Raw genomic sequence first — 15,680 nt, 5'->3', positions numbered from 1 at the left:
GGGTCATACACACACCATCTCAAAATTTTAACAGCTTCCCCCAAATCATTTTGAGTTATCACCTTATTCCACACTTTCAGTGACAAACATATCCATGGGTTGTTCAACTTACTTAAATTATTCATTAAATCCTTTTCCCCAATTGCGGCTTGTATTGGAAACTCTTTTGTTACTGCCATTTCTATCTCCTTCCATCTCGCATAGTATTCAGGGTTACACCAGCAAGTTAAGGGTCTTAACTGGGCCGCTGTATAATAATCCTTGAGGCATGGGAGTGCAATCCCCCCCTTATTTTTTGCCCTCTGTAGGCTCCTAAATCTAATTCTAGGCCTTCGTCCCTGCCAAATATATCTTGAGATTAATTTATCCCATTCCTGAAACTGCTGATCAGGAATCTGAAGAGGCAGAGACTGGAAGAGATATAACAGTTTTGGTAAAACCATCATTTTTACTGATTCAACTCGCGATCCGAAGGTATGGCATGGTATTAAATCCCATCTTTTTAGGTCATCTCTAATACTTTTGTTTAAAGGGAGATAATTAACTGAAAATAATTTGGACAAATCTACCGGTATATTTATTCCCAGATACCTCATGGTTTCTGCCTCCCACTTCAATTTAAACTTTTTCTTCATTTTTTCTGATGGGGAGTACCGGATGGACAGAATTTGAGTTTTGGTCACGTTCAGCTTGTATCCTGAAAATGATCCATATTGCTCTAAAAGTGCGAATAAACTAATAAGGGACTGTTCTGGCCTAGATAAATATACTAATACGTCATCCGCAAATAAAGACATTTTTTGTTCCCCTCCTTTCATATCTATCCCTTTAATATCCTTATTTTGAATAAGCCACTGACTCAAGGGTTCAATAAAAATCGCGAACAAGAGAGGGCTGATTGGGCAGCCCTGCCTTGTTCCCCGTTCTAAAGTAAATGAGTTTGACACTGCCCCATTAATTTTAATCCTTGCTCTCGGGTTCTCATAAAGTGCTTGTAGAGATCTAATGAAAATACTATGAAAGCCAAATTCCTCTAAAACTCTAAACAAACATGTCCAATTCACACAATCGAAGGCTTTCTCCGCGTCCAACCCTACCAGCACCGCTTCTTCATTACTTTCCATTACATGGCTAATTATATTTAAAGTCCGTCTAATGTTGTCTTGTGTTTGTCTTTGGCGGATAAAACCTGTCTGATCCAGGCTGATAATTTGTGGTAGCATTCGCTACCTATTCGCTTGGCCAATATGTGTGTAAAAATTTTGTAGTCCTGATTCAGCACACTCACCGGTCTATAATTACTGCATTCAGATCTGTCCTTCCCCTCTTTTGGGATCAGCGAAATTACAGCTTCCTTCCAAGAGGGGGGTATCTGATTCTCCTTAAGTACCGAGTTAAAGGTGGACCTCAACACCGGGACCATTATCTCCTTCATCTCCCTGTACCATTCTGAAGGGAACCCGTCTGGCCCCGGGGCCTTGTTTGATTTAAGATGTGTTATGGCTGAACTTATCTCCTGTTCCGTTATTTCCGCTGCAAGTGGGTCACTCTGATCCTTTGTTAACTTAGGAAGTTGAATCTTAATAAAAAAATCTTCCATTTTTTCCTTATCAAATTGGGGTTGGGAGTACAATTTCTGATAATAAGTTTCAAAACAGTTTTGTATATCTTGTAATTTAGTGTGCTCTACTTTGGTTAAAGGATTCTTTATTTTGTGAATGTGTGCTCTACTTTGGTTAAAGGATTCTTTATTTTGTGAATTGAATTCACAGCCTGTTGTTTTTTTAGCTCATACGCTAACATTTTACTGGCGTATCATAATATTTCTGTTTTGTGAAAATTAACTTTTTTTGGATCTCTTTTGTATAAATCTCATTTATTTCATTTCTTTTCTTAATTATTTGTTCCTTTAATTCCTGATTGTTTGTATCTTTATGAGCTCTCTCTAATTGTTTCAATTCTGCTTGCCTCTGCACTAAATTTTCCCCCCACTTTCGTTTCAAACTAGCACTGTATCCAATTAATTTACCCCTTAGAACCGCCTTACATGCGTCCCACAATATTGGAGGGGAGCATTCGCCATTGTCATTCTGTTCCCAATATTCTCCAAAATCTTTCTTAATTTGTTCCTTCATAATGGCCAGGACATAAATGTTTAATCTCCATAAGGTATCCCTCCTTTGTTGATCGATGTTAAATCTTAAATATATAGGACAGTGATCTGAGAGGTCCATAGTCCCTATACTACAGTCCACCACCCTGTGCATTTCCTTACCAAAAGTAAAAAAATAATCGATCCTTGAGTATGCTAAATGAGGACCAGAGAAGAATGTATAATCTTTCTTTTGAGGATTCAATCCTCTCCAAACATCTATTAGTCCAATATCGTTCATCACTGCTTTTATTTTGTTGTTTAACAATTTAGAATGAGCTGCATGCACATTAGAGGAGTCTAGCCTATGGTTTAATCTAATATTGAAACCCCCCCCACAAATTAGTATCCCCTGCGATTCCGCTATTATCAAATCGAATATCTGTTTAAAAAAATTCCAATCTGAATTAGGAGGGGCATACACATTTAGAATAGTTATCAATACTCCTCCCAAGTTTCCCCTTATGATTATATACCTACCCTCTAAATCTTTTTTTTCAAATGTTATCTCAAAACTGATTTTGTTTGAAATTAAAATTGCCACTCCCCTCCTATGACCTGCTGAATAGGATGAAGAATATTGATATTTAATTCCCATTTTTATCAATTTAGTATGCTCTGTATCCAAAAGGTGTGTTTCCTGCAATAAAGCCAACTCAACTTTATTTCTTTATAGTTTGGTTAACATTTTTGCTCTCTTTATGGGATTAACTAACCCATTAACATTATAAGTTACAATCTTAACCGTTTGCATTTAATGTCCACCAAAATAAATAAGTAAAACAAAACAGACGTCCACACCAAAATAAATGTATCATATGTGAGTAATGTGACACCCAAAAAGCTGCAATGAATGGCAGCACAACCTGCTCCAAAGGGAGCATAACCACAGATAAAACAATATCAACTGAAAACCTGACTTCCAAATGTGGGGTCTTCCTCTCGACCCTGTATGTGCCCTGTTGGAAAGAGGGCATTGAGGGCGGGCCTCTCCCCCCAGCCGGAGGGAGAGGGCCTTCGTTCACTAACGTGTCCTTGTCCATGTTTTTGTCCATATGGCTCCATGGCTGAGGAAAAACTCCCGACCCTTATAGAAATAGTCTTAGCTTTTTTTGCCCTTCTATTATTAGATATATGTGCAGTACTTATTTAACTTCTGTTACATCTCTGCTCAGCGAGTCATGTCCTCCATCTCCCCAGTTTTTCATATTGTTATGAACTCACCCCATGTTCTCCGGGCTCTCCACTAGTCCGAGATTACTCGTTTCAATTACTTCACTTTTCCCCCGGGTCCTGGCATCTAAAAGCCTGAAGCCTCTCCCTGATCTCCGTCCCCCTGCCATCACCTTTCCGGGCTCCCTGTCTCCTGCTCGTACGCCACATAAGACGCTGGACTCGCTCCATTAGGGACCCCGGTTGTTTTATGACGGTCACTGGGAACCCCCTCACTGCCATATGTCCGGTCGCCTCCTCCACTGATCCGTACAGCACCGTCCCCTCCGGGTAAAACACTCGGAGTCGCGCCGGGAAAGGTGTTTGAAACCTGATGTTCTTGCCTTTGAGAACAGATTTAGCTTCAGCGTACTCCCTTCATTGTTTCAGCACATCTGGCGCATAATCATGATCAAGATTTACCCTTTTCTCGAGGTGCTGGAATCCCTTCTTCTGCCAGGCCCGTCTCAAAATCTCGTCCTTCATCCTGTAACTTGACAGTTTAGCCACTATAGATCGCGGTGGTGCGCCCGGGGGTGGCTTCGTCATAATGGCTCGGTGCGCTCTCTCCACTCGTAGCCCAAAAGAGGCCGGTAGCTCCAGCCCTACCTGCAGTAGTCGCTCAACATATTCGACCATTGACGGGGAATTCTCTTCATCCCCCTCATTCACTCCGTGAATTCTGATATTGTCCCGCCTAGATTGGCCTTCGAGGTCAGTTAGCTTAGCATCCAGGTGTATTTGAAGATTCAGCAGCTCCATTACCGCCTCCTCCGTCGCCTGTATGCGGGTTTCAGCCGTATCAATCCTCTCCTCTGCCTCCGCGATTCTGGTGTTAGTTTAGTAGTAATATCTTCCCGAATCCCTTTCAGCTGTTGGCTATTGTCCTTCCTGAAATCCCTCAATTCTTTCAGTATGACGCTCAGATCCACTTTTTCAGTTTGTTCCCCGTCACAGTCTGTTGGCGTGTCACTGTCCTCCATTATGCTACTAGCCGGGTAGACTCGACTGGTCCCGTCTCCTTTGGCCCATTCAGACTGCACTGACATCCTAGTCTTTCTGTTCGGCATTGTCAAGGCCCTCAATCCCTAGACTCACTCTAATACTACTTTTTCCTTTATTCGAGTTGTGTTGTGCCACTTTTAGCTCAAAATGTCGGGAGCCTCTTTTCCTACGCTGCCATTTTCTCGCTCACCAAACCGGAAGTCCGACCTGCAGCTGTTTAATGCTTTTTTGTGGGAGTCCAGTCAGAAGACCGTTACAGTAGTCGAGTCTACTTGAGATGAAAGCATGAGTCACCTTTCCTGGTCTGTTTGAGACATAAAACCCTTCACTCTGGATATGTTCTTAAGCTGATAGAAGCTGTTTTGGTGATTGATTTGATGTGACTGCTGAAAGTCAAATCTGAGTCTATCAGCACGCCAAGGTTTCGGACTTGGTCCCTAGTTTTTAGAGAGAGTGACTCGAGATGTTTACTGACAGCAATCCTCTTCTCTTTATTGCCAAAAACAATGACCTCAGTTTTGTCCTGATTTAATTGAAGGAAATTTTGGTTCATCCAATTAGTTACTTGCTCTAAACAGTGACACAGTGACTGTATTGGACTGTAGTCATCTGGGGACAGTGCTAGGTATATCTGTGTGTCATCTGCATAACTGTGATAGTCTACATTAGAGTTCTGCAGAATTTGACCCAAGGGCAGCATATATAGACTGAACAGAAGGGGTCCAAGAACTGACCCCTGAGGGTCCACATGTCATAGCCACTCGATCAGATTCATAACTTCCAATGGTCACAAAATAACTCCGCTCTTCCAAGTAGGACCTGAACCAGTCTAGGACTGTTCCGCTGAGTCCTGCCCAAGTTTCCAACCTGTTCAACAGTAAACTGTGATCCACAGTGTCAAACGCAGCACTGAGATCCAACAGGACCAGAACTGACACCTTGCCTGAGTCAGTGTTCAACCTTATGTCATTTAACACTCTAATAAGAGCTGTTTCTATACTGTGGTTAGGTCGGAAGCCTGATTGAAATTTGTCAAAAAGGCCACTGGAGTTCAAGAAATTGCTGAGTTGATTAAAAACCACTTTCTCAACGATCTTGGCTATAAAAGGAAGATTTGAGATAGGTCTGTAGTTGGTTAACAAGGAAGCATCCAACATTCTCTTTTTTAAGAGTGGCTTAATGGCAGCTACTTTTAGGAGTTTAGGAAACACACCTGATTTAAGTGAGCTATTTATTACTTGTCGCAAATCTGTTTGGACAGAGTTCACAATAGTTTTAAAGAAATCTGATGGCATTGTGTCAAGACAGCATGTTGATGGTTTTAGATGCTGAACTTTTTCCTCTATGGTTTTTTGGTCAACTGTTTTAAATTCTGACATTGCAGTTGAGTTATTCCTGGGAGGTCTTAGGGATTGCATCATTTTATTGTTTTGTTGATTTGTGTTGATATTTAACCTTATGGACTGGATTTTTTCACTGAAAAAGCAAGCAAATTCATTGCATTGTTCTGTGGAAAGGAGTTCTGGAGCTATCTGTTTAGGGGGGTTTGTAAGCTTATCAACCGGAGCAGAGTGTTCTTGAAAAACAGAGTACGAGTGTTCTTGATGTTCTTATTAATTATTTTAGAAATGTGTTGCTGTCTCGCTTTGAGTAACTCATATTTTAAAATTTATTTAAAATTACAAAGACTTTGTTTGTAGAGGTCAAGGTGAATTTGAAGTTTAGTTTTTCTCCACTTACGCTCTACTTTCCTGCATTCTGTTTTTAAAGCCTTTACCATCATAGTGTTCCTCCATGGTGTTTTCTTTCTGCTCAATGTCGTCTTAGTTTTAATCGGTGCAACAGCATCCATGACATTTGAGATTTTCCAGTTAAATTCATCCAGGAGTTCATCAACTGACTCTGCACTCACAGTTGGTGACATAGCTATAGCCTCCATAAACTTTGTACTCGTATTCTCATTTATGTACCTTCTCCTAACAGACACAGAGGTTAACTGAACACTTGGAATGATCTGTAAGTCAAAGAACACACAGAAATGATCAGAAAGAGCCAAGTCCTTAACATCAACAGAAGAAATATCAACACCTTTAGAGATAACCAGATCCAGAGTGTGGCCTCGAGTGTGTGTGGGCCCTTTCACATGTTGCAAGAGGCCAAAAGTGTCAAGTAGAGCAGAGAGTTCTTTGGCATTACTGTCCATGTTATTGTCTACATGAATGTTAAATCCCGTTATGATAAAAAAGTTGTAGTCAGTGCAGATAACTGACAGCAGTTCAGCAAACTCATCAATGAATTTTCCTGAGTATCTTGGAGGTCTATAAATGATTAAAAAAAGAACTTTTGGATCACCTTTTAATAAAAAACAGAGATGTTCAAAAGAGCTAAAATCACCTAATGTAATTTCCTTGCACTGAATTACAGATTTAAAGATGGCAGCAACTCCCCCGCCTTTCTTACCAGTTCGACACTTGTTCATAAAACTGAAATTTGTTGGTGCTGCCTCATTGAGAATAGCACAACAGCTACATTCAGTCAGCCATGTTTCACTAAGAAGTACAAAATCTAGATCATAGGTCATAATGACGTCATTAACTAGCAGTGATTTGTTGGCTAGTGATCTGATATTGAGTAGAGCTAACCTTGTGGAGATAACAGGAGACACTGGTATATTTTGAGGTTGACATGCTATACTTAATAAATTAGCAGATTTAATTGAACTCTTGTTATTTCTCACCAGTTTAACCATTCTTCTGTTACCTGTCATCACAGGGATTGAGAAAACTACCTGAACTCCATAGGGCCCTGACTTTTCCTGGGGGAGAACATTATTGGTATCAGTATTGCAGCCTGGACCCGGCACATATCAGTCAGACTCACAGATGATCTGAGTCAAAGGTGGTGCGGGGGATCTGTGACTCTTGGATGATGGTTGTTTCCAGCGTGGTGGAATGGGAGGGGCTCGACGATGAGGGAAGTTGAGGGGAGAAAAAATGGGATTTGGCCGTGGTGTGAGTTGGATTCCAACATTGACAAGGTCATTCATTAAAGAGGTGTCTGCGTTCCCAAAAAATGTTGAAATTGTCAATAAAATTCACGGATTGAGCGGCACACGTATCTTTGAGCCATCTGTTGAGCATCATCAGTCTGCTGAATCTCTCGTCTCCTCGCCGAACTGTCGGTAGAGGTCCACTGATAAACACCTCAGTATTCAGACATCGAACTTTGTTCAGCAGATCATTAAAATCCTGTTTCAATACCTCTGATTGTTGCTTGATAACATCAAGTGCTCCTGTGTGTATGACGAGAGATTTCACTGTCGGATGCTCAGCAGTGATTTCCAGAATTTTCTCTGCGATATCGGACACCATGTCGTTGGTAAAACAGAGTACTTTGGTGTTTTTGTTGAAAAAGTGTTTTATCTTATTCACAGCTCCGTCACCCACTATCAGTGTCTGAGGCCCAGTGGTTAGCTCTTTCTGCGGCCTTTTAGTTTTTGATTTAGCCACATACCTTTCTCTGGTGCTGGAAGATGACCTTTCTTTTGGGGAGTCAGGGTCTTGTAAAAGCGGAGCAAATCTGTTCTCTAGTAGAATCCCTGTGTCTTGGGTCGGTTTGCTCTTACTTTTTGTTTTTGCCACAGTCCAGGGCTGTTTTCTCCTTGGTACTGGGGTTGAAGAGACCCTCCTGTGCGATGGCAGTGCAGGCCACTCAGTTTCATCACAAGTCTCCGGGTGCTGGGTTCTGCCTGTTAACCGTCTTCCCATATCTAAGGGAAGTGATGATTTATTCTTTGGCTTTGAACCAAGAAAGTTCCAGGGAGGACTACTGGTTGATTTACTGCCGTAACCACCAGCCTCCTGCTTCTTGGTGGTGCTAATTAGCTGTCTGTTAGCCTGCTCCTGTCCACTGATTTGGGTCATCAGTAGAGTGGTTTCATTCCCATATTGTCCATTTACCTCCACGTTGACTTCAAGTCGCTGAATTTTCATCTCCAGTACTGCTATCTTCTGGAGAAGTTTGTGGTAATCATCCGTGGAAAAGGGAGGCATCTTGCTGCTAATTAGCTTAGCTTAGCTGAGCTCCTCAATCCCAGTCACTATAGTGCAGGCTTGTGCTGCTGATAGGCCACGCTCACTAAGTAAAAGAGTTTACATAATAGTGGTAGCCTTGAGATACTTTCATAAATTAAGCTCCCAGTGATATAGTATATATAAAGTATCCAGGACCCGCTTTCCATAAATTTTGTAGCAAAAGGACAGGATTTGGAATAAAGAAAGTAAAGCGGAGAGCAAAGAGCGAAGCGTCTGCACTCAAGCAAAGCAGGAAGTATCCAAAACTGTGACCAGCTTCACAGTGGGGCAATTTAGTGTATATAAAACATAAAAAAAGACCTGCAGATTATTTTATTTTTTTACTGTGTACACATTATTAATAAAACATCTGAACTCCTTCAGAGCAGTTTTTTTGTTGTTGTTTGTTTACCGTGTACATTAATATAAAAACAACTTCACAAGCCATATCCAAACAGTGGCAATGAGCTGCATCATATAAACAGTCAAGAACATCTGTATTTAGTGCATACAAGAATGCATGACCTCAGATTATTATGTGCTGCTTAGTAGAACATTGAGTACATTATTTTACTGTGTACAACTCACAGATCCCACCTTTTGACCAGTTACAGCTTCACAGTGGGCAATTTAATGTATATAAAATATAAAAGACTTAACAATTTCCACACCAGAAACAATGACCTGCAGCTTTGTATAAAACCTGAACAGGACAAACAGTTCAGAACAGCATTCTGAAGAATTCCACTCCACAATGTACAATGTAACATGAACACATGAAACATGAACACAATGTTCATAAGTGCAAGCTGACATTCATGGCTGACTGCCTAAGCTAGAAGCTTGTTTTTGAGAGTCATGAATTTGGGGGTTGGTTTTGGGCGCAGTGTGTCGAGTCCCACAAAAAGTCTTTGAAACACCTCAAATGTTTTGGAAAGTTTGGATGGATACTCAAGATTAAGTGCATATGTCAACCCCAGGAGTAGGCAGCATGCCAGGTTTCCAAGATGAGTAAGGACTGGTACTCCCTCAATGATGATTCCTGCTGCATTTGGCTCACGACAGATGTAGATACTCATATTCCTCATTTTCAGGTCCTCATGAACAGTGGCCTCTGCAGTTCCCTTTGAGATACAAAAACAGTAATAAAAAAACAAAACATCTAAGTTTATATTATTATATAAACTTGATACAATAGATGCATTTCAAGCCACATGCTTTTTATTGGCATTTTTAATTTGGATATAAAAAACCTGAATAGAACCACAAGAAATTAAAAAAACAAACAAACAGTAATACTAAAATTTTTAATGCTTGTTTAACCTCTTCCTCCCTAGGCCTCTTGCTCAGGGTCCTGCTCGAAAATGACATACCCAAAATGAATATAGTATATCTCTGTAACTACAAGGTCTATATGAATAATATTGGTATCATAATAAAGATAACACTTGTGACATACATGTAGATGTGAAAGCATCAGCTGACTAAATGAAGATTGAACACAGCATAAATTAAACATTTAATTTTCGCCTGACAAAAATGTATACTTTTAGAGTGAATAACACCTTCTGAATTATGCTGCTGTAGCCAAAAAACCTCTTGAAACTGTAGCATAACATCTGAACATATGTGTGCCAAGTCTCATGCTAATAAAGTAAAGCACTGCAAAGTTAGAGAGATTTTAGTAGATATATTTAGGCACTCAACTCTGCACTGCATCAAGCATCAATATCTCGCGAACCGATTGGTCAATATGGACCAATCACGCCTCTAATGAAAGTTCACGCCCTCTAGAAAGTAGTGCAGCTGGTTAAATCCATCACAATAGCACAGTTCAACCACTAGATGGAGAAAAAGACCGTGTTTTCACATTGAGGACCACGAGCCAGGCTATCTGCAATTCATCCCCCATGTCATGTAAATCAGCGGTCCCCAACCTTTTTTGCCCCACGGACCGGTTTAATGTCAGACAGGGACCGGCGTTTAAGGTGTGGCGGATAAATACAACAAAATAATATGATATGACATGCATGAAAACTGTGGTATTTTCTAAACATAATAATAAACACGAATCATGATGTGAGTAACGTCCTCTCTGGTCGCAACACTCTCTGGTCGCAATGGTAATGTTTAAACATGCCTTCAAAATAAGATACACCGCAAATACAAAGTGCATGAAAAATACAACTCACCACAATGCTGAATCAGTGGGAGCCCTGAGCTTGTTTTTCTACAACCAGGCGGTCCCATCTAGGGGTAATAGGAGACAATGACACCCAAAGTGTGTGGCTTATGTCCAGTGTACTTCGTAATTTTGTTTTGGTCGCCGTCACTGCAGAAAACCCCGCTTCACACAGATAGGATGTCGGAAATGGCAACAGTGTTTTCAGTGCTGTTGTGGCAATCTCAGGGTATTCAGCCATGACTTTAATCCAGAACAACGGCAGAGTTGTTGTCTCGACCATACTTTTAAGGCTGCCGTCATTTGCGATCTCCAGCAGTTGATCTTCTTGCACAGACATGTTGGATTCACCTGGTTTGTTGAGAAATGGGTCGCGGATCCATTCTTTGGCAGTACGTGGATCTTTTGTGGTTGGGAAGTAGCGCTCAAACGCTTTCAATAGCAAAGACAGGTGATCGTGCACCAGCTGGGAGAATGAAGGCTCAGACTTAGTCTCTTCCAAAATCCCTGCTAATGTTTGAAACATGTCAAATATATCTCTGTTCAAGCGCCGTCCCCACAAATCCAATTTGGCTTTAAATACAGCTAATTTATCTGCCAACTTGAAGACAGTTGTCATTTTCCCCTGGAGTGACAGATTGAGTTCATTGAGCAGGCGGAATATGTCGCACAAGTAAGCAAGTTTAGCGACCCATTCCTCGTCACTGAAATGTGCAGCCAGCGGAGAGAAATCTCTGCAGTGGCTCCCGTAATTCAAACACTCTGGCCAGCGATCTCCCTCGGGATAACCATCTTATTTCTGTGTATAACAGAAGGCGTCTGTGCTGCATGTCCATCTCCTCACAAAGTTGCTTGAACAGGCGCGAGTTAAGGGCGTGTGCTTTGATGTGGTTAATAACTTTAATGACATCATTCAATACGCTGTTAAGTTCTGGTGGCATTTTTCGGCTAGCCAGCATTTCCCTGTGAATGACACAATGTGTAGACTCACATTCAGGTGCAACCTCCTTAATCCGAGCAGTTAAACCAGACAGCCGTCTGGTCATGGCAGCAGCTCCGTCTGTGCATATGCCGACACAAAAGGCCCATTTCAGTTTTCCTGATATATAATCATCAAGGGACTTGAATAGTTCTACGGCCGTGGTTTTGGTTGGCAATGACAGTGCACATAACATATCCTCATGCACATCCTCCTGATGAACATATCGCACATAAACCAGTAGTATTGCCTTGTTGTCAATATCTGTAGACTCATCAACCTGGAGTGCATACCATGGTGATGTATTAATCCTCTCCAGCAATTGTGTCTCAATGTCCTCTGCTATTTCCTCGATGCGCCGAGTGATGGTGCTGGCCGAAAGAGGCACCTGTGCTATCTTTTTAACCGCAGCCTCTCCTAGAATTTCACGGCAGATGTCTTTAGTGGCCGGCAGGATCAATTCTTCGCCAATGGTGAATGGCTTTTTAGCCTTAGCAATACTATTAGCCACCAAGTATGATGCTCTCAGTGCACTCGCATTTGTTGATGTGGTGGCCCTCAGTAATTGTTTCTGTCCTTCTTGTTCACGCTTTTTTCTTTCAAAATACTCCAAAGGCTTTTCTTTTAATGCAGGGTGCTTGGTCTCCAAGTGGCGAAGCAGTTTTGAGGGCTTCATTGCCTCATTCGAGAGCCGGTCGCCGCATATTATGCAGAGCGGGCTTGGTGCGTGGGAATCTCCTGTTGGGATAAATCCGTATTTTAAGTAGGACTCCTGATATTGTCTATTAAATGTAGCTTTCTTTTTCTTGGAAGTTATAGGCTCCTCTTCTGTCTCCTGGCTGGGCCTTTTCCTCTTTGCAAAGAAACTTTCCAAAGACGTTTGTTTTTTACTCATTTTGCTAGCTCCTGGGTTTCAATTTAGCGGTAACCTATCACATGACCGAGAAGAGCGCCTTGACCTGCGTCAAGAGTGACATAGATGGATGTAACAGAGAATCGGGTAATTTTTCAAAATAAAATATCTTTCAGATTACGAAATAAATAAAACGGAAGTAATGTAAGTTATTTATTCTTTCTGTGTGGCCCGGTACCAAATGACCCACGGACCGGTACCGGTCCGCGGCCCGGGGGTTGGGGACCGCTGATGTAAATAAAAGGAAACTGGCTTGAATCTTGAAACTTTTAACCATAAAACCAGCAAAGGTAAGACATAATTTGTAGTTGTAAATTTACAATAAATTTGCAATAGCTGAGCTTCTTCTGAACAAAATGTCAAATGACTATATTCATGCTTGTTTAGCTGCCCTGAGATGTTTTTCATTTATAGAGGGCGCTGTTGCCCCCGCCGGCTCTCTGCCTTAAAACAGAAAGGCATCACTCTGTGGTGCTGTGTTAATCGGCTATCCTGGGGCTCCTACCAACTAGCTGCATGCTCGACCTCCACCTGACAACTGCTGGTTCAGTCAGCTCACATAAAAGTCAACCCAATTTAAGCTTGTACATCAGACTGATCCAAACCTGCTTTTAAACAATACTTACACATAGTCAGAGATTAGCTCCTGTCCACTCTCTCCCATGTACTCTATGAGGCATCTCAGAGCCACATCTCTCTTCATCACTGCAGAAGCACTTGGGTCCTAGTGTTAATAGAAGAATAATAAATAAATGAATTTTGTTGGCAATTTTACTAGAGTAAAATTGCCAACAAAATTCATTTATTTTATATAATCTGTGATACCATTATTTCTTCAGAGCATGCTTACAGTCAGTTTTAAACTTTTAAACCACTTTTAACCCACCTGTATCAGTTCCATTAACAAGTTCTTGATGCGCTGACCAGTCACTCCTCCTTTTGCACTGCAGAGCTCCAGGAGCTTTGGAGTGTACCTCTCCAGCTGGGATATAAATGTTGATTCCAGTGGAACAGCAGTGCACCTGCGGAACTCTTCATTAATCTGTAAGACAGCAAATGTTGACTGCTACTGATATTAACCTCTTAACGCACGCTGTTCCGTCTACGGCCCTGCCCTGATTCATTCAAGACCACTCACGACTTATATGGTTGCTCACAGCCGTAATAGTATTAGCGATTAGCTCGGCTAGCCACTCAGCTAAGTGAGAAAAGCTATAATGCCTACATACCTTCAAAGTCTTCCCTTTATCCACAACGATCATAATATGACTCAGGACTTTCTGTACAGCTCGCCAAATATCCATTCTTGTGAAATATGAAATCCGTTTCCATAAAACCGGAATACTTTCCTCAATATGTCCATGTATTTAGTCCAACATATAACGTAATAACACAAGTAACAAACCATATACGGTCTGTTTACGTCATTTCCTGACCTGCACGTCCATCTCAGAGTACACGTGACTAGATGTTTACGACCGTGAGCCTTTTCTGCTTCTGACAACACCACACACAAGCCAATCGGTGCTTAGGATTAGGCAGTACATGTCTCCAAAACCAATGAGGACATGTGACCGACGACAATGACGACATGGCTTTGATTGACAGCTGTTCCAGCCTATGGAAATATTCGGTGAAATAAAGTTGATAACCTTTTAGCCAATAGTCTGAGGTTTCCAACGGTGTATGACACTAAGCTATCAAGTTTGGCTGTCCATAAACAAAATCCAAGCGTAACCGGCGTGCGCCTGGTGCGTAAAAGAGTTGAACCATATATCATTACGCACTCGGCATTTTGGTACACGGTTGGTTCTTCTTCGACTTGACATATGACTTATAGCAAAATAAACAGATAGATAGATAGATAGATAGATAGATAGATAGATATGGCCAAACAAAAAAAAATATGGTTATATATATAATAATATAATATATAATAATAATAATAATAATATGGTGTCAGCTTTCATTAGAGACCAAGATTTTGATTTATAGGTGTTTGATTGCGGTTATACAGCTTTGGTAACCAAGTGTCCATTTGGAGTCTCTAAAAAGGACCTAAGGTAAACACATGCACATACCTGTTGAAAAATAACTCTGAAAAATTCATCTTTCGGTCTTTTGACTCCAAATTTGGACTGCATGAAGCCAAGACCTGTGGCTGTGGCCTCATTGTGTCTATATCCCGCTGAGAGGTCCCTGAATGTCTGTACACATGTCATTGTATAGGCAAACCTATGGGCGAGTAAACAACCCCATCATTGTAACCTCTGCCACTCTTTGTCAGTAAGTCACAGAATCACACAGACACTTTTACAAGAATCCTGAGAGTGTTACCTTTCCAATGATACCAGACACATCTCTGAGTCTCAAACTATGTGGGATCTGTGCTGCTCACAACTTGGGCATGTCGTTTAGGCTAACAACATAAAAAATAGGGGCGTGTATTAAGAGGTTAAGGGCTTTAGTATACATTTTCAGGCAAAAAGTGAGTCTAGTATGTCATGTCCAAGTCACAATGGAAACTTGGTCAGGAAAAATAGAATGATAAATCATTTACCTGGAATGGTTCGAAGAGGACAGGAATCTTTCCTTAAATTCTGCCACCCCAGGAGACTTGGCAACCACTTCCTGTCTTCTCCAACTGTATGTTCTGGCCATCATATCATTGATGCTCCTGGCACAGTCCTTTCTCTGACAGGCTGCAATTAGGTCAAGTCATAGATTCTCAAGCATGTCATCTGTTTCACCATGTGGGTGTGAGGGCAGGTAATTCACTTCGGCCCTCTTTGGTTTTCTTGACATTTTTAGCAGCTCTTCGCTCATCCTCTGACTTGTGACTCAGTGAGTTTACTAGGAGTTCAGGGCTTCCCAGTGCTTTCTGTTTTGTCCGATAGTTTCCACATTTGTACTTTAGGCTTTGCTGCCACCCGTAAGTTCCATTAAAAGATCCAGGCTCCTTCAAGCAGGGATGCTTCTCTACTAGTGCCCGTGCCACCACAGATCTCTGGGCAACATTTGGGTAAGCTGTATACGAAGAAATGGCCTCAGCTAGGCGCTCTAGGATGTCTGATTTGACACATGGTGATGTCATTGGGGTGCCATCTCTAAATCTCATTCCCTTGTTTCAACACAAGTTCAGTGTTGTGTGAAAATTTTGGAAT

The 15,680-nt window shown here is 41.4% G+C and overlaps 1 long non-coding RNA gene across 1 annotated transcript; it reads right to left on the bottom strand.

The window, feature by feature from the left end:
• Positions 1-13,042: 13,042 nt before the first annotated feature.
• Positions 13,043-15,121, bottom strand: LOC128360844 (uncharacterized). The gene is made up of 3 exons (XR_008321524.1): positions 15,077-15,121; positions 13,403-13,558; positions 13,043-13,240 (listed from the first exon to the last, which is right to left on the bottom strand). It is a non-coding gene; the product is annotated as an uncharacterized LOC128360844 (long non-coding RNA).
• Positions 15,122-15,680: the final 559 nt, after the last annotated feature.

Source organism: Scomber japonicus, chromosome 6, assembly GCF_027409825.1.
Source record: "Scomber japonicus isolate fScoJap1 chromosome 6, fScoJap1.pri, whole genome shotgun sequence".
NCBI lineage: Eukaryota > Metazoa > Chordata > Actinopteri > Scombriformes > Scombridae > Scomber > Scomber japonicus.
Note: the sequence above shows the minus strand (reverse complement) of the source record. Positions and strands in the feature narration are given on the sequence as shown.